Genomic DNA, 19,952 nt, shown 5'->3' on the forward strand with positions numbered 1-19,952 from the left:
GTAAATCCCGGTGGGAAGTCTGGATTACCTATAACCGGAGTCATTGGTGACGGCAGGGGAGCAATGTGTGTGCAGCGGAACAACCTCCGCACAACAGCCAACGTAGCTCCCACTACGGGGTGATCTCTGAGGTCTTTTGGTAGGGAGGACAGGAGCCACGGGGAGGTCAATAGGGGAATGGATCCATCCTCAATCTCCATCTCCACCCACTGCTTGTGTGGGCCATTACAATGCCAATCAACGACTCTCGCTAGCAGAGTCGCTCTGTTGTATTGTCTCAGATCTGGGAGACCCAGACCCCCCTTGTCCTTTGGTCTGGCAAGCAATTGCAAACGGGCTCTGGGCGGTTTGCGCGCCCAAATAAAGTCCCGGAGCAGCACCTGCAGATGTCTGAAAAAGATTGGGGGTAACCGGATCGGTATTGTCTGGAACAAGTATAAGATCCGCGAGAGGGCCGTCATTTTGAATGCATTACAGCGCCTGAACCAGGTCAGTGTTAAAGCATGCCAGTTTCCCAAATCAGATTTCAGTCTATTCAGGAGAGGGACAAAATTAAGCGGGTACAATTGCGCCAAATCCGCTGCGATGTCAACGACCAGGTAACGTATAGATTTTTCAGCTCAGTAGAATGGAAAAGCGGAGCGTAGCCTCTTGGCCTCACCATCCGGGACCGATATATTCAATACAGCCAAAGGTGCAATTGATTTTATAGTTTGATAGGCTGCCGTATCGCCGGAGAGTCGCGAGTATATTGGGAAGCGAAATGTGTGGATTGGAGACGAAAGAAATTAGATCGTCAGCGTACGCCGCAATTTTGTGGTGTGCCGAGGGTTTGGATATGCCAGTAATATTCGGGTCATTCCGAACGTGACAAATAAGTGGTTCCAGTGTCAGAATAAAAATTAGGGGAGACAGAGGGCACCCCTGCCTCGTCCCATTAGTGATGGGGAAAGAGTCCGAGCACTCTGAAAGCACCCAATCTCATCTGATCTTGGAGGCTAAGAAGAGTCAGGCCTGGTTAGTACCTGGATGGGAGACCACCTGGGAATACCAGTTATTGTAGGCTTCTTTTTGTAGGCAACATAGTTGGCCTTGATTCGTTTTTTTTTTTTTTTCACTTGTTTCCCAAGGTGACCATGAGGGTTGAGAGTGCCCAAAGAGTTCGCTTACAGCAGCATCACCCTGAAAGAGCCCTATCTCTTCTCATCTCTGAGGCTAAGAAGGGTTGGGCCTAGTTAGTCCCTGGATGGGAGATGGCTTTGGAATACCAGGTGCCGTAGTCTTCTTTTTATGTTGTTGACATTGACCTGTTTTTTTTTCGCTTGTTTCCCAAGGTGACTATCTTGGCATTTGTCAAGAGGGTTGAGAGTGCCCAAAGAGATTGCCTATGGGCACATAAGCCTGAAAGCGCCCGATCTCCTCTGATCTCAGAGGCTAAACAGGGTCGGGCCTTGCTAGTACCTGGATTGGAGACCACCTGGGAATACTAGGTGCTGAAGGCTTATTTTTATGTTCTTGGCGTTGACTTGTTTTTTTTTTTTGTTTGTTTACCAAGGTGACCATCTTGGTGTTTGTCAAGAGGGTTGAGAGTGCTTGAAGAGCTCGCCTATGGCCACATAACCCTGAAAGCACCAGATCTCGTCTGATCTCAGAGACTAAACAGTGTCGGGCCTTGTTAATACCTGGATGGGAGACCACCTGGGAATACTAGGTGCTGCAGACTTCTTCTCATGTTGTTGGCGTTGACTTGATTTTTTTGTTTGTTTCCCAAGGTAACCATATTGGCGTTAGTCAAGGTTGAGAGTGCCTGAAGAAATCTCCTACGGCCACACCACCCTGAAAGAGCCCAATCTCATCTGATCTCAGAGGCTAAGCAGGGTTGGGATCAGTTTAGTACCTGGATGGGAGACCGCCTGGGATTTCCAGATGCCGTAGGCTTCTTTTTATGTTGTTGCCGTTGACCTATTTTTTTCCGCTTGTTTCCAAGGTGACCATCTTGGTGTTTGTCAAGAGAGTTGAGAGTGCCTGAAGATATTGGCTACGGCCACATCACCCTGAATCTGTTCCATCTTGTCTGATCTTGGAGGCTAAGCAGGGTCGGGCCTGGTTAATGCCTGGATGGGAGACCGCCTGGGAATACCAGGTGTCGTAGGCTTCTTTTTTTTTTTTCAAATATAATTTTTTCTCCAAATAGGGGAAGACGGTCCCCCGAGTACATAATGCAACAGAGAAATACAGAGCAAAAAGCAGCTGAACAATACTTGATACAGGTATATTCGCAACTGTGAGTCTGCCTTCCATCAATCACAATGATTCGAGGCACGGATAAAGTACTGTACCAAGATCCAGGGTCACACAAACCCCAGGTCCCTCTGGCATAATCCATCCAGAGGGGGGTGTGGGGCCGTCATTCCCAATTTTCCACTCTTTCCAAAAGAGAGAGGGGGTGGAGGGGGTGAGAGATAGGGGAGGAAGGCAGAAAAGAGAAGGGTTGAAAGATCAGAAAAGGAGAAGGGGGGACGAGACACGATGGCAGCCACTGTCCAAGGGGCCAGTCAAGGAAAGCTCAGAGCACTAAGGCGATAGCAGGCGACATCCTTCCAGCGAGAATATAAAGGTATTCCAGATGTCTCAGGTTTGTTTAAAAAATTCTTGTTTACCTTGTGATGTGAGGATCAAGTCCTCCATTTTTTTTAATGTCCTCTATTTTCTTAAGCCAGTGAGTAATGAAAGGGGGGGAACATTTTTTCCAATAGAGAGGGATGCAGGATTTCGCCGCATTTATCACATGCCGTAAAATTGATTTTTTTGTACTTCTTAATGGGAATCTGTGAATGGTGCAAGAGAAAGAATGCAGCCTCTTCCTGGATGGAGAAGTCTGTGAATTTTTGTGTTATGCATCGGAGCTCTGTCCAGAAGTCCACCAAGCTGAGGCAGGACCAAAATTTGTGCAGCAACGTGCCCTCTTCTTCTCCACACCTCCAGCATATGTTCGAGGAAGAGGGGAAACATTTCTGCAGCTTTGATGGTGTCAAATACCACCTGGTGAGAAGTTTAAAATTCGTCTCCTGTATCTTCGTGCACAGCGACATTTTGAGAGCCAAAGTGATAATGTGTTGTCTCTGTGCTGGGGAAAATTAGCAATTAAGGTCCTTTTCCCAGTTGGACAGACAGGTTAAGTGTGGGTAATCTGTTTGAGAGAGAATGTGGGCCAAAGGGCCTTCGCTCCTGCATAGAGTCTCAAACTCCGTCTGAGGGCGGGCGAACGTTTGAGGATTGGGGATGGAATGGAGAAAATGATGTCGTTGCGCAGCTCTCCAAAAAGGCAGTTGGAAAAGCCCTGTCGGATCTGTTAGGGTTGAGAAAGAAGGCCATTTTCCATCAATGATGAATTTAGACGCATTGTCTAGGTTGGAATTTCTAAGTGGGTCCCCAGTTCAAAGGTTGGATGGCCACGTATAGGGAATAGGGGGGAAGTCAAAGACGTGAGTGTGTTTTGGGTAGCGATCAGGTGACTGACTTTCAACTAAGCCCCTATAGTGGGATGTGACATAAATTCTGTGGGTAAATACTTATAGCACCACATGGTGCTTCTTATCGGAATTTGGGAGTGAGCTTAGAAAGTTTGTTTCGATTCCAGTCCAATACACGCCCCAGATGGGAGGCCAGGTAGTAGCGTTGCAAGTTAGGGAGAACCAACACTCCCTGTTGTTTAGACAATGTCAGCTGTGACCGCTTAAGTCTGGGATTTTTGTGAGCCCAGTTAAATTGAGTGAGCAAGGATTGAACTTGCTGAAAAAACAGGACTGGAATCTGGATCAGGAGAGCTTGGAAAAGATAAGTACATTTAGGGAGTATGTTCATTTTAATGAGATTGCATCTGCTGAACCAGGAATGGAGGCCAGAATGCCACCCGTGAAGCAAACTGCGGATCTTAGTGACAAGGGGTGGGGGGAAGTTCAACATAAACGTACGCGCGATGTCCGGTGGAATGTAAGTACGTGAGTATATTTTACTTATCCATGCCAGCATCCGTTCACTCAGACCTATATGGCGAAGGACCGAGAACATTAATGTCCATTTGACCCGATCAAAAGCCTTCTCGGCATCAGTACTCATGAAAAGACAAGGGGTCCCAGATGACTTTGCTTTACGGATCAGGGTAAGCACCTTAGTGGTGTTGTCCCTATTTTCCCTGGTGGGAATAAAACCTAACTGGTCAATATGTATAAGGGACTACAAGTGATGTGCCAATCACGTGGCGAGGAGTTAGAGAATAGTTTTAGGACCGAATTTTGGAGGGAAATGGGTCTGTAGCTCCCACATAGGCCCGGGTCTTTGCCCTCCTTAGGTATCAACGAGATGTGGGCTCTAAGAGTATCCTCAGGAAAATCCCCATTCGAGCTCAGAGTATTAAATAAATTCACCAAGCGCGGGCCGAGAATAGGGAGGAAGGTCTTAAAGTATTGTGCGGTATATCCGTCAGGGCCCGGAGCCTTACCCACCTTCGGAGGTCCCACAGCCGTCTGGACTTCTTCCAGTGTGATCGGGTCCTCCAAGTACTCCCGTGATTCCGATGAGAGGGTTGGTAGACCAGAACCGGTTATATATCTGTCTATATTGTCCTGTCCAGACCCTGAATCGGGCAGGTTGTAGAAAACAGAGAAACATTTTTCAAAGACTTCGACTATTTGGGTTGGGGTAGAGCCCTCTGGCCATTCTCATCTATCAACTGTGGTATGTAAGAGCCAGATTTCAACTCCTTTACCGACCTGGCTAAGATTTTTCTGCATTTGTCCTCTGACTCCTACGTCAGTTTACGACAAAACTGGAGTGCCGCTTTCGCTTTATAATGGAGTAGGACAGCAATATGGGTATGGAGTGTCCCCAATTCAATCTCTAAGGTCCGTAAGGGGGTATGTTTATGTTTCGCTTCCACAGAGGCAAGTTCACGAAACAGATTAGCAAGCTGTTCCTTTCCGTGTTCGTTTGATGCGCGCCCCGTGCCTGATAAGTACCCTGCGGAGTACTGACTTGTGAGCCTCCCAAATTATCCCCGGGTCACAGTCCTGCTTTAGTTTTCTTGGAAATAAAGGTCCAATTCCCTGGTCACATCTGCTAAAACTTCCGGTATCTGGAGGAGGCTCTCATTAAGGTGCCAGAATAGAGACCTAGGTGAGGGGTAGGGAGCGAGGAGCAAGAGGCAGAAGTATCAACCGATGGCGAAAGGGGACATTAAAGTCCCCACCTAATATCAATTGGCCCTCCCGAAAGTCACATAATCTGTGCAGGGTAGTTCTGAGGAACGTGTCTTGGTGATCATTGGGAGCGTACACAGTGGCAAATGTAAAAAGGCGCTCTCCAATGTGGCCCCTAAGAAAAAGATATTGGCCCCCAGGGTCCACCAGAGAATCCTGGAGAACCCAGGGGAGCCTGCTAGAGATCAGAATGGAGAGGAGGGGTTAGTAGAGTGGTAGACCTTAGGGAAGGATCTCGACCATAGAAAGGGGAGGCTAGTATTTTTAAAATGTGTTTCTTGTATAAAGGCCACATCAGTACAGGATGTGTTCAGTTCTCACAGGAGGATCCACCATTTTTCAGGGGAGTTCAGTCCCTTAACGTTTAGAGAGGTGACCTTGACTGAGTCTCCCATCACTCCTCGGGGAAGGGGAGGGGGACGTCAGAGAAAAGCAAAGAAAGTTGAACCAAGGTAGGTTTTGGGTAGGTAATGCATGGCGGGAACTAAGGGGGAGAAAGGAAGGGCAAATGGAAGGAAAGGTAAAGGGAAAAAGAGGCCGGGCACCTCAACCCCAGGGGGAGAGGGAAATTAAGGGTTGTCCGCACTCAACAGTACAGGAAGGGTATACTAAAACAGCACAATTATGCTATAGCGCTTACCAGATGTACACTGGGTTTAAAGCGCTGTCCTACTTGGGTTATTGGGTAGACAGGTCGGAGAGGGAGCCCCCGAATCCTAGTCCCCCCAGTCCCGGCAGTGGTAAATGTCACGTCTGATACCGGTATGCAAATAAAAGACAATCAGTAACATCAAAGAAACAAAAAACAATAGTATAACCAAAACAGAGGTAGAGCATATAACTGTCAGCACTGAGGGGTCTCCTCGGCTCACCCTAAACATAGGCATGCACGAGGGAGCCCGTCACAACAGAAAAGGCATCACAGAATGGGATCCACCACCCCCGTCCCATACCCCTAAAGTACATGCAGTCCCCGAACAAATGCATTTCTCCCTTTGGCAGATTGTCCTCTCCTTACCCCCTCTCCCCCGTCCACGCCCCGGGGGGAAAAGGGGCAGGGAAGGGGGGAAAGGGGGAGTGGAAGGGGGAAAGGGGGAGTGTAAGGGGGAAAGGGGGAGGGAAAGGAGGGAAGGGAAGGGTGGTAAGGGAGGGAAGGGTGGTAAGGGAGGGAAGGGAGGGGGAAACAGAGGGAGGGGACAAACATGCAGAAATGTCAAGTCCTTTAGCGCACTCCCACCAGCAAACACCCGGACCCCATAAATTTCAACTCCTCCCCTCCATGGTCACCACATCAAGATGAAAGAGGAGCAGCCCTGGTCGGTGCATGGAAAATCCGGCAGGCAAGGGGCTAGGGCCACCATCCCTCCATCCAATGGGAGACTTCACCCGAGCAGCAGTCCTGGGGCCCGCCAATTAGTGTCTCTCCTGCATCGCCATCGGGGGCTGTGTAGAGCATCCAGAGGGAGGCTGGGACCGCCCAAACAGTAAGGGGTAAATCCTCCAGGGGGGTCCAGAGTCACCCTGGAGGGAAGCAGTGTTTCGTACCAATAGGCTCAATAAATAAGTCATCCAGGGTCCCCGAAACCAGCAGAAGGCAATGTCGGCAAAGAGTAGGTGGGAGCCAGAGGGGGGGACAAGGGGCGCATCCAGGGGGAGGGGACACATATGCGGGAATGTCAAGCCCTTCCAGTACAGCGCATTAGGTATCACTCAGACCCCCCAAAGTGCAACTCCCCCATCTAAGGTGAATACTCCAGAAGGGAAGATGAGCCGCCCTGGTCTGTACATGAAAGAACCTGCTGCCAAGGGGTTGGGGCCATCATCCCTTCCTCCAATGGGAGATGCCACCGGAATGACAGCCCCGTGTCCTGTCAAGTGGTGCCCCTCTGACAATGTCGTTGTGGTATATGTGGAGCATCCAGGGAGAGGCAGGGACCACCCACACAGTGAGGGGTAAAGCCTCCAAGGGGGACCGGTGTCAGACAGGAGGATAGCGGTGTCTTGTACAAGTTGGTTAATTAGACAAGTCATCCAGTGTGTTCCTGTGAGCAGCGGAAAGAAAGGTCAGTAAGGATTATGAAAGGGTGGGGGCCAGGGAGTGCATAAAACTGCCACCAGATGACCGGGGCAGAGAGGGCAAGGGGATGAAACTCAGATCTGGTAGGTGGGGGCGGGGGTGAGGAGTGTCCCTCATATTACTCACGTTGGCCATACCTTGAAGCTGAGCGCTCTGCATACCCAGGACGTTCTTCTGTATAATCTAGCCTATCTGTATACATTAGCCTGTCTTTTGTACACATTAGTCGGTCCTCTGTATACACTAGTCTGTCTGTATACACTAGTGTATACACATAAGCTAGATTATACAGAAGAACGTCCTGGGTATGCAGAGATGGAGGCTAGGGTATACAGAGAGAGAGGCTAGAGTATGCATACTTGCTAGTGTATACAGACGGACTAGTGTATACAGTAGACCGGCTAGTTTATATAGGGAGGCTAATGTGTGCAAAAGACAGGCTAGTGTATACAAATAGGCTAGATTATAGAGAAGAACATCTTGGGTATGCAGAGAGAGAGGCTGGGTTACACAGAGAGGCTGGTGTATGCAGACTTGCTAGTGTATACAGACGGACTAGTGTATAGAGAGGCTTGGGTATACAGAGAGCTAATGTATAAAGAGCAGCTAGTGTATACAAAAGACATCCAAGGGTATACAGAGAGACTCGTGTATGCAGAAGACCGGCTAGTTTATACAGAGAGGCTAAAGTGTACAAAACACAGGCTAGATTATACAGAAGAATGTCCTGGGTATGCAGAGATGGAGGCTAGGGTATACAGAGAGAGAGACTGCGTTACACAGAGAGGCAGGAGTATGCAGACTTGCTAGTATACAGATGGACTAGTGTATACAGTAGACCGGCTAGTTTATACAGAGAGGCTAATGTGTACAAAAGACAGGCTAGTGTATACAGATAGGCTAGATTATACATAAGAAGGTCCTGGTTATGCAAGAGATGGAGGCTAGGGTATGCAGAGAGAGAGGCTTGGTTACACAGACTTGCTAATGTATACAGACGGACTAGTGTATACAGAGGACCGGCTAGTTTATATAGAGAGGCTAATGTGTACAAAAGACAGGCTAGTTTATACAGATAGGCTAGATTATACAAAAGAACGTCCTGGGTATGCAGAGATGGAGGCTAGGGTATACAGAGAGAGAGTGAGGCTGGGTTACACAGAGCGGCAGTAGTATGCAGACTTGCTAGGGTATACAGAGAGAGAGGCTAGAGTATGCATACTTGCTAGTGTATACAGGCGGACTAGTGTATACAGAAGACCGGTTAGTTTATACAGAGAGGCAAATGTGTACAAAAGACAGGCTAGTGTATACAAATAGGCTAGATTATAGAGAAGAACGTCCTGGGTATGCAGAGATGGATGGCTAGTGTATACAGATAGGCTAGATTATACAGAAGAACGTCCTGGGTATGCAGAGATGGAGGCTAAGGTATACAGAGAGAGAGGCTAGAGTACGCATACTTGCTAGTGTATACAGATGGACTAGTGTATACAGAGGACCGGCTAGTTTATACAGAGAGGCTAATGTGTACAAAAGACAGGCTAGTGTATAAAAATAGGCTAGATTATAGAGAAGAACGTCCTGGGTATGCAGAGAGAGAAGTTGGGTTACAAAGAGAGGCTAGTGTATGCAGACTTGCTAGTGTATACCGGTGGACTAGTGTATACAGAGAGGCTTGGGTATACAGAGAGCTAATGTATAAAGAGATGCTAGTGTATACCGACGGACTAGTGTATACAGAGGACCGGCTAGTTTATATAGAGAGGCTAATGTGTACAAAAGACAGGCTACTTTATACAGATAGGCTAGATTATACAGAAGAACGTCCTGGGTATGCAGAGATGGAGGCTAGGGTATACAGAGAGAGAGAGCGAGGCTGGGTTACACAGAGAGGCAGGAGTATGCAGACTTGCTAGTGTATACAGATGGACTAGTGTATACAGTAGACCGGCTAGTTTACACAGAGAGGCTAATGTGTACAAAAGACAGGCTAGTGTATACAGATAGGCTAGATTATACAGAAGAAGGTCCTGGTTTATGCAAGAGATGGAGGCTAGGGTATGCAGAGAGAGAGGCTTGGTTACACAGACTTGCTAGTGTATACAGACGGACTAGTGTATACAGAGGACCGGCTAGTTTATACAGAGAGGCTAATGTGTACAAAAGACAGGCTAGTGTATACAGATAGGCTAGATTATACAGAAGAACGTCCTGGGTATGCACAGATGGAGGCTAGGGTATACAGAGAGAGAGGCTAGAGTATGCATACTTGCTAGTGTATACAGGCGGACTAGTGTATACAGAAGACCGGTTAGTTTATACAGAGAGGCTAATGTGTACAAAAGACAGGCTAGTGTATACAAATAGGCTAGATTATAGAGAAGAACGTCCTGGGTATGCAGAGAGAGAAGTTGGGTTACAAAGAGAGGCTAGTGTATGCAGACTTGCTAGTGTATACCGGTGGACTAGTGTATACAGAGAGGCTTGGGTATACAGAGAGCTAATGTATAAAGCGATGCTAGTGTATACCGACGGACTAGTGTATACAGAGGACCGGCTAGTTTATACAGAGAGGTTAATGTGTACAAAAGACAGGCTACTTTATACAGATAGGCTAGATTATACAGAAAAACGTCCTGGGTATGCAGAGATGGAGGCTAGGGTATACAGAGAGAGAGAGCGAGGCTGGGTTACACAGAGAGGCAGGAGTATGCAGACTTGCTAGTGTATACAGATGGACTAGTGTATACAGTAGACCGGCTAGTTTACATAGAGAGGCTAATGTGTACAAAAGACAGGCTAGTGTATACAGATAGGCTAGATTATACAGAAGAAGGTCCTGGTTTATGCAAGAGATGGAGGCTAGGGTATGCAGAGAGAGAGGCTTGGTTACACAGACTTGCTAGTGTATACAGACGGACTAGTGTATACAGAGGACCGGCTAGTTTATACAGAGAGGCTAATTGTACAAAAGACAGGCTAGTGTATACAGATAGGCTAGATTATACAGAAGAACGTCCTGGGTATGCAGAGATGGAGGCTAGGGTATACAGAGAGAGAGGCTAGAGTATGCATACTTGCTAGTGTATACAGGCGGACTAGTGTATACAGAAGACCGGTTAGTTTATACAGAGAGGCAAATGTGTACAAAAGACAGGCTAGTGTATACAGATAGGCTAGATTATACAGATAGGCTAGATTATACAGAAGAACGTCCTGGGTATGCAGAGATGGAGGCTAAGGTATACAGAGAGAGAGGCTAGAGTACGCATACTTGCTAGTGTATACAGATGGACTAGTGTATACAGAGGACCGGCTAGTTTATACAGAGAGGCTAATGTGTACAAAAGACAGGCTAGTGTATACAAATAGGCTAGATTATAGAGAAGAACGTCCTGGGTATGCAGAGATGGAGGCTGGGTTACACAGAGAGGCTAGTGTATGCAAGCTTGCTAGTGTATACAGACGGACTAGTGTATACAGTAGACCAGCTAGTTTATACAGGGAGGCTAATGTCTACAGAAGACCGGCTAGTGTATACACATAGGCTAGATTATAGAGAAGAACGTCCTGGGTATGCAGAGATGGAGGCTAAGGTATACAGAGAGAGAAGTTGAGTTACAAAGAGAGGCTAGTGTATGCAGACTTGCTAGTGTATACCGGTGGACTAGTGTATACAGAGAGGCTTGGGTATACAGAGAGCTAATGTATAAAGAGATGCTAGTGTATACAAAAGACAACCAAGAGTAGACAGTGAGGCTCGTGTATACAGAAGACCGGCTACAGAGAAGCTAATTTGTACAAAAGACAGGCTAGTGTATACAGATAGGCTAGATTATACAGAGGAAGGTCCTGGGTATGCAGAGATGTAGGCTAGGGAATCCAGAGACTGTGTTACACAGAGAGGCTAGAGTATGCAGAAGACCGGCTATTTTTTTTTACAGATAGGCTTGTGTATACAGAAGACAGTCTGGGGAATTCAGTGAGGCTACTGTATGCAGAGAGGCTGGGACACTTTTTATTGTAAAAAGAAGGCAGGCTAGTGTATATAGATTACGGGCACCTGTATACAGAAGACAGAGAGGCTAGTCTATATTGAGTGGCTGGTGTACACAGAGAGATTAATGTATACAGAAAAGCTAGCGTGTAAAGAAGACAGGACTTTATTTTTTGCTAATGCAACTACTTTTGAAACATATAAAGTGCTTTTTTCATATTTTGGTGCTGTTAAAAAGTGGTGTGTTGTCAGTGGTGATATCAATGTGACAGTTAATGTGGAGAACTACAACTATTCAAAATAGAGCAAAAGAGTGCTAAGTTTATTTTGTTAAGTCATTGACTGATAGACGTTAAGTAATTGGCCGTTATTGGTTTGGCAGTACATGGTTTATTTTGATGTAAGATCGTTTTATTCTCTACTTATAGCCGTGTTTTAGACGACTTTATTATTAGCATTATTCGCATTATTCATATATATTATGCAGAGTGTAAGTATTGCAGTGAGACGATATTGCTTTTAAAAGATTTGTATTATTATACATAGCATTGTTAGCAGACCAATAGGACAATTTACATGGCTTAATATTGCAGAGCGTAATTTATCAGGAAAGAGATCCAAAGCGTTAGTTGCAGTAGCTTCATAAAACTGAGAAATCGTTGCATTACTCTAAATTTAAAATATGTTCCGGTTGCACTGAAAAGACGATATTAGATGAGTGATCTACACATTTCGTTTACTATTTCACTATACCGGCTAAATGTTAATATGTTAATATGTGCTGCGTGTAAGGTAGAAATTAGATGGTTTAGTGTGAGCTGGTTTACCAGGATTTAGAGATAGTAATCTGTTTATACTAGTATATAAATATAGCAAAATAACTATAACGGGTTTAAGTGGAAATACACGAAATAACAGCAACAACGTGTGTAGGTTTTTATCAATCAAGTTCATTACGTGTCTTTAATCATGTAGTGATATTGGAGCACAAGGATGAGCAAGCATAATAACTAACAGAGGATGACATGGCAAAAAGACAAACTGCATTAGAAATGTGAATATGAATTAGAGTTGAAATGCCAATCTCCACGGCTACGTACAGCAAAGTGTGAGCTAAGCAGCTAAATATTCTGCAATAGCAGAGATTAAGTATTGCAGTCGAAATGAGATCGGAAGCGTTAGTTGCAGTAGCTCCAAAATGACTGAGAAATCATTTCATTACTCTAAATGTAAAAGTTATCCCGGTAGCACAGAGTGGACTGATATTAGATGAGTGATCGTTCTAGTACAAATTCAGTTTCCTATAGCAGACAGATACCAGCTAAATGTGAGACGAGCAATTAAACTGTTCACGGTAGCTTTGCATTACTCTTAAATATCAGCAACGACTAGGTTTCTATCGGATGAGAAAGTATAATAACTGGCAAAGTATGACATGGCAAAGAGACAAATTGCATTAGAGATGTGAGATGGACATGAAATGTCAATCCCCATTGGTTACTTACATGTAAACGCGGCTACATACAGCAAAGTGTGAGCTAAGCAGCTAAAGGGTATTTAAGAGTAAATTGACGTAGCTTGAAAATTCCAACGTGTAAATCGTTCCATTAAATATGTTACGCACGAAGACGGCTTACACTGACTGTTTTCCGTTTCCATTGGTCATCGGCATAATGTATCAGTAACCATGAACATTAATAGTGATAGACAGCTTACATTAGGATGTATGCATGATGTGAATGTAAAATGAATGTAAAATAGTTGCATTATGTGTTATTAATGTAATCAAACTGTATTGCTATGCTTTGCTACTGCAACCACTTCTCAATCAAGTCCCACTGCTTTTCTCACTTTTTGCCGCTGTTAAAAAATGTGTTGCAAGTGTTATGTGTTACAAATGGTTATCAGTGTGACAGTTAATGTGGAGAAGAAGTATAACAAAATAGAGTCAGAAAGAGAATCCTATTGCATAGAGGTAGCGAGAGATGGTTGCATTAATCTTAATGTGCAGTGTGTAAAAGGTTTTAAAAAGATGGTTTTGTGTGACTTTTGCTTTAACGTAAAATTAGCTGTAGACATTATAATTTGTTACAATGATTTAGAGATAGTAATTTCTATAAAATAATAATAATAAGTATAGCAAAACAAATTAGGAAAATTTTGAGGCAGTATGTATAGTCGAGATATAGTGAATACACAAAAGGGATCAAGGGATAGTAGCAAAGTCAAGGCATAAATGCAAATTTAACAGTAAATTGACGTAGCTTGCAAATTCCAACGTGTAAATCGTTCCATTAATTTTGCTGCGCACGAAGACGGCTTACAGTGACTGTTTTCCGTTTCCACTGGAAAGAGAATCCTATTGCATAGAGGTAGCGAGAGATGGTTGCATTACTCTTAATTTTGCTTTAACGTAAAATTAGCTGTAGACATTATAACTATGGTTAGGTTTACAATGATTTAGAGTTAGTAATCTCTATAATATAATAATAATAAGTATAGCAAAACCAATTAGGAAAATATTGAGGCAGTATATATAGGTCGAGATAAAGTGAACACACAAAAAGGATCAAGGGATAAGTTGCAAAGTCAAGGGATAAATGCAAAGGTACATTATTTAAGAGTAAATTGACGTAGTTTGCAAATTCCAACGTGTAAATCGTTCCATTAATTTTGTTACGCACGAAGACGGCTTACACTGACTGTTTTCCGTTTCCACTGGAAAGAGAATCCTATTGCATAGAGGTAGCGAGAGATGGTTGCATATGGCAGAAAGACGGCTTACACTGCTTTTCTCACATTTTGCTGCGGTAAAAAGAAATGTTTTGTCACTGTGTTTTAACTGTGACAGATAAGGTGGAGAAAAAGAAGTAATACAGAAAATAGAGTCAAACAGTGGAAACTTTATTTGTCATGACAGCTGATACTTGGTTGAGCAATAAAACTGTTTTATTTAGATGTAAGACTAGTTTTATTCTCTACATATAGGGTTTTCAGAGAGTTGTATAATATAGGCGACCAATAGGACATTTAAATGGCTTAATATTGTAGGGAGGAAGTATCGCTGTTCAAAGGTAAGAGATTGAAAGCTTAGCTTGAAAATGGCCGAGAAATAGTTGCGTTAGTCTAAATTTAAAGGATATGCCGGTACCAATGAGAAAGCTTATATTAGACTAGTTGATGTTTGCATTACACAATCCTATTATTATTATTATTATTATTATTAAGATCCAAGTGCAGAGAGATACTCAGTTAATGTCAGAGATACTCGGTCAATGTCAGAAAAGCAATAAAACTGTTTACATCGCTAGAGAGCGATATTTACATTACTCTTAGTATGTGCAGCATGTCTGGTAGCAAATGGATGGTTTTGTGAACATTTTGCATTAAGGTACAATTAGCGGTAGAACTCATCGAAGTGAAAAGATTTAAGCGGATTTTGAGATAGTACTCTCCATTTCTAATAAGAAATATAGAAAAATAAGTCAGGATGGTGTGTCAGGACTGTCACATACTCACAGTCCCGTTACAAATATGCAAAATAGAGCAAAAGAGTACATGGTTTATTTTGATGTATGATAGTTTTATTGCATGCTTGATGTGGATGATTAAAATCGTGTAGTGATCTATATTTAGCATAAGAATGAAAAGGCATAACATGGCAATGAGACAAACTCCATTAGAGATGTGAGCTAGATGAAATGATGAAATGTCTCTGTATAGCCCAGATTGTCTTCTGTTATCACTTAGCATACCCTCTAAATTCACTAGCCTTCTCTATATACACCAGCATGTTTACACTAGCCGGTCTTCTGCATACAATAGCCTGTCTTCGATATACACTAGCCTATGTTCTGAATACACTAGCCCGTCTTCTGTATACTTTAGTCTCTCTGTATAAACTAGCATCTCTGTATACCCCAAACTGTCTTCTGTAAAAACTTGTCTCTCTTTATAGCCTGTCTAGCCTTTCTTCTGTACACACTAGCTTCTCTGTATACACTAACCAGGCTTCTATATACAATAGCTTCTCTCTATGCACTAGTCTCTCTGTATAATCTAGCCTCTCTATATACCCTAGATAGTGTTCTGCATCTCCGTAGTGGTAGCCTCTCCGTAGAAGCCAGCCTTTATTCTGTATTCACTAGCCTTTCTTCTGTATGCTGTAGTCTTCTATATATACTAGCTTCTCTGTACACCCTTGCATCTCTGTAATACACTAAACCCTCTGTATACCACAGCCTGTCTTCTGTATACACTAGACTGTAAACACTAGCTAGAATACACCAGCCTGTCTTCTGTACCCACTAGAATCTCTGTATACACCACCCAGTCTTCTGTATACACTGTCAGCTTGGATGTATACCCAAGCCTGTCTTCTGTATACACTAGTCTCTCTATATGCACTGTCCTATCTGTATACACTCGACTCTCTCTATACACTAACCTCTCTATATACACTAACATCTTTGTATATACTAGCCTCTCTTTAAATTAGCCTCTCTGTGTACCCCAGCCTCATTGTTTACTCTAGCATCTCTGTATACTCAAGCCTATCTGCGTACACGAGTCTGTATTCTGTATTCACTAGCCTGTATTCACTAGCCTTATATATACTAGCTTCTCGCTTCTCTGTACACCCTTGCATCTCTGTACACTAGACTCTCTGAATACACTAAACCCTCAGTATACCACAGCCTGTCTTCTGTATACATTAGACTGTAAAAACTAGCTAGAATACACCAGCCTGTCTTCTTTACCCAATAGACTCTCTGTATGCACTACCCAGTCTTCTGTATACACTGTCAGATTTGATGTATACCCAAGCCTGTCTTCTGTATACACTAGTTTCTCTATATGCACTGTCCTTTCTGTATACTCTCGACCCTCTCTATACATTAACCTCTCTATATACACTAACATCTTTGTATATCTCTCTTTAAATTAGCCTCTCTGTGTACCCCAGCCTCACTGTTTACTCTAGCATCTCTGTATACTCAAGCCTATCTACATACACGAGTCTTCTGTATTGTGTATTAACTAGCCTTTCTTCTGTATGCTGTAGTCTTCTATATATACCAGCTTCTCTGTACACCCTTGCATCTCTGTAAACACTGTGTAAACTAGCCAGTCTTATGTATACACTCGCCGACTGTATACACTAGACTCTCTGAATACACTAAACTCTCTGTATACCACAGCCTGTCTTCTGTATACACTAGACTGTAAAAACTAGCTAGAATACACCAGCCTGTCTTCTGTACCCACTAGTCTCTCTGTATACACTACCCAGTCTTCTGTATAGAATGTCAGCTTTCATGTATACCCTTTCTGTATACACTAGCTTCTCTATATGCACTGTCCTTTCTGTATACACTCGACTCTCTCTATACACTAACCTCTCTATATACACTAACATCTTTGTATTTGTCTTTAAACTAGCCTCTCTGTGTACCCCAGCCTCACTGTTTACTCTAGCATCTCTGTATACTCAAGCCTATCTACATACACGAAACCTGTATTCTGTATTCACTAGCCTTTCTTCTGTATGCTGTAGTCTTCTATATATACCAGCTTCTCTGTACACCCTAGCACTGTAACAGTGCTAGGTTCCTGTATTACAGAAACAGAACACCAGCAATAAGGTGTATACTGTGCAGGAGGCACACAACACCGACTCTAACTTCTGCACTGCAGATGCATGTATTGCAGAAATTGAACACCAGTAATAAAGTGTAGCTTCAGGTGTGTACTGTGCAGGAGGCACATAACACCCACTGTAACAGTGCTAGGTTCCCAAGCAGTAAAGACACTGTCCCTGCCTATCGTCCTCTTTCCCTGACCACCGCAACACACTATACAAGGCCGCCGTGCTGGCGGCCTTATATAGTGTGGGGTGTGTACTAAACCCCCCTGAGCTATAATTGGCCACAGGAATCCTGCCTGTGGTGAATTGTGGCTCTCCTCACACAGGATGTCACATCTGTTCTTATTATATAGAACCTATTATGCTCCTCGTAAACTTTTTCAGTTTGGCCGAACGGCCGGACGCAAGTTGCCCCAGGTGCGGGAACATGGGGGGAGACATGATGCACATGTTTTGGAGATGCCCGAAGTTGATCCGCTACTGGACAGAGGTGACAGGAACCATTGATCGGTTGGTTGGAACCTCCACCAGGAAGGGGGCGAAGTATTGTCTCCTGGGATTAGTTGAAGGAGTTGGAAACTCGGGAAGTAGCCAGATGGCAGTTCTGAGATGCCTATTTCAGGCAAGGAAACTGATTGCCCAACCCTGCTTAGCCTCCAATGTTGGCAATGACTTGGTTTTTTTCGCTTGTTTCCCAAGATGACCATGTTGGCGTTTGTCAAGATGGTTGAGAGTGCCCGAAGAGATCGCCTATGGCCCCATCACCTTGAAAGTGCCTGATCTTGTCTGATCTCGGAGGCTAAGCATTGTCGGGCCTGATTAGTAACTGGATGGGAGACCAACTGGGAATACCAGGTGCCGTAGGATTCTTTTTATGTTGTTGGCGTTGACATGGGTTTTTTTTTCCGCTTGTTTCCCAAGGTGATCATCTTGGCATTTGTCAAGAGGGCTGAGAGAGCCCAAAGAAATCTCCTACGGCCACATGCCCCTGAAAGCGCCCGATCTCATCTGATCTCAGAGGCTAAGCAGGGTCTGGCCTAGATAGTATTAAAGGTGCCGTAGGAATCTTTTTATATTGTTGGCTTTGACCTGTTTTTCTTTCGCTTGTTTCCCAAGGTGACCATTTTAGCATCAGTCAAGAGTTTTGAGTATGTCCCAAAGCGTTCGCCTGAGGTCACATCACCCTGAAAGCGCCCGATCTCAGAGGCTAAGCAGGGTCTGGGTCAGATGGGAGACCGCCAGGGTCTATGTTGTTGGCGTTGACCTTTTTTTTTTCACTTGTTTCCCAAGATAACCATCTTGGTATTTGTCAAGAGGGTTGAGAGTGTCTAAATAGAACACCTATGGCCACATCACCCTGAAAGCGCACAATCTCATCTGATCTCAGAGGCCTAGCAGTGTACGGCCTGGTTAATACCTGTATGGGAGACCATCTGTGAATACCAGGTGCCCAACAAGAGGGTTGAGAGTGCCCAAAGAGATCATCTACGGCCCCATCAACCTGAAAGCGCCCAATCTCATCTGATCTCAGAGGCTAAACAGTGTCGGGCCTGGTTAGTACCTGGATGGGAGACTGGCTGGAAATACCAGGTGCCATAGGCTTCTTTTTTTGTTGTTGGTTTGAACTGTTTTTTTCGCTTGTTTCTCAAGGCGACCATCTTGGCGTTTGTCAAGAGGGTTGGGCGTGTCTTGAAGAGAACGCTTACGGCCACATCACCCTAAAAGCACCCGATCTTGTCTGATTTCAGAGGCTTAGCAGCATCAGGCCTGGTTAGTACCTGGACGGGAGACTGCCTGGGAAGACCAGGTGACATAGAAGGATCTGGCCTGGTTAGTGTCTTGATTGGGAGATCGCCTGGGAATTCCGGATGCCGTAGGATTCTTTTTATGTTGTTGGCTTTGACCTGTTTTTTTTCCCTTGTTTCCCAAGGTGACCATCTTGGCATTTGTCAAGAGGGTTGAGAGTGCACAAAGAAATTGCCTACGGGCACAACACCCTGAAAGCGCCCAATCTTGTTTGGTCTCAGAGGCTAAGCAGGGTTGGGCCTGGTTTGTACCTGGATGAGAGACCTCCTGGGTTTTCCAGATGCCGCAGGCTTATTTTTATGTTGTTGGCGTTGACTTGTTTTTTTTGTTTGTTTCCCAAAGTGGCCATCTTGGCGTTTGTCAAGAGGGTTGAGCGTGCATTTGATCTCAGAGGCTAAGCAGGGTTGGGACATGGTTAGTACCTGGATGGGAGACCGCCTGGGATTTCTCGATGCCATAGGCTTTAGTTTTAAGTTGTTGGCATTGACTTATTTTTTTATTTTTATTATTCTTTTATTAAGTAGAACAACATAAATATAACAGTCAACCATACAGCATGACCCAGGGTCACAATTACATGCTAACAAAAAATAGGCAGCCAAATATTTCTGGGTTCTCAGAGGGGAGTCCTACAGTTTCATGCAGAAAATAGAGAAACCCCACCTCCGACATGTAGTACAGTATAACTAGTGCAGCTCCGTTCGGACAAATGTAATCATGGAGAACAACTGGGACCACAGCGAGCCAGCTTATCATGACCTACGTGAACTAGAGTAAAATATGAGCCGGTCATGTCCAGAACCCTGGGGTTCTTCTGGGTCCCGAAGGCTAGTAAGGAGACAAGGCATAGTCAAAAGGGAGGACGGGGGAAGAAGAGAGTGCAAAGACGGAGAGAGAGGAGGTGGGGGGATGGCGACGGGGAAAAAAAGAAAAATAAAGACAAAAAGGAGGGGGGGAATGCCACCCAGGGCAGACATGGCCTACGTAGGTAAACGTTAGATGTTCAGTCGTTTTCTGGGACGGAGGCACTGCTCACCTCCCGAATGTAGTCTCGAGTACCAGTGAAATACCTCCAGGGCCTCCATGTAACACTAAATGCCTCTTCAGTGTTGTGAAGGGTGGCGGTCAATTCTTCCATCCGGAGAATATGATTGACTTTGGAAT

General features: G+C 44.5%; 2 pseudogenes; both read left to right on the top strand.

The window, feature by feature from the left end:
* The first annotated feature begins 1,818 nt into the window (after window positions 1-1,818).
* On the top strand, window positions 1,819-1,938 carry LOC143958512 (5S ribosomal RNA; annotated as a pseudogene).
* Window positions 1,939-17,730: 15,792 nt separating this feature from the next.
* LOC143958729 (5S ribosomal RNA) lies at window positions 17,731-17,849 on the top strand (annotated as a pseudogene).
* The last annotated feature ends 2,103 nt before the right edge of the window (window positions 17,850-19,952 follow it).

The sequence above is a fragment of the Lithobates pipiens genome, unplaced genomic scaffold, assembly GCF_037356315.1.
Source record: "Lithobates pipiens isolate NorthernLeopardFrog02 unplaced genomic scaffold, aLitPip1_a1.2 Scaffold_61, whole genome shotgun sequence".
In the NCBI taxonomy this organism is placed as follows: domain Eukaryota; kingdom Metazoa; phylum Chordata; class Amphibia; order Anura; family Ranidae; genus Lithobates; species Lithobates pipiens.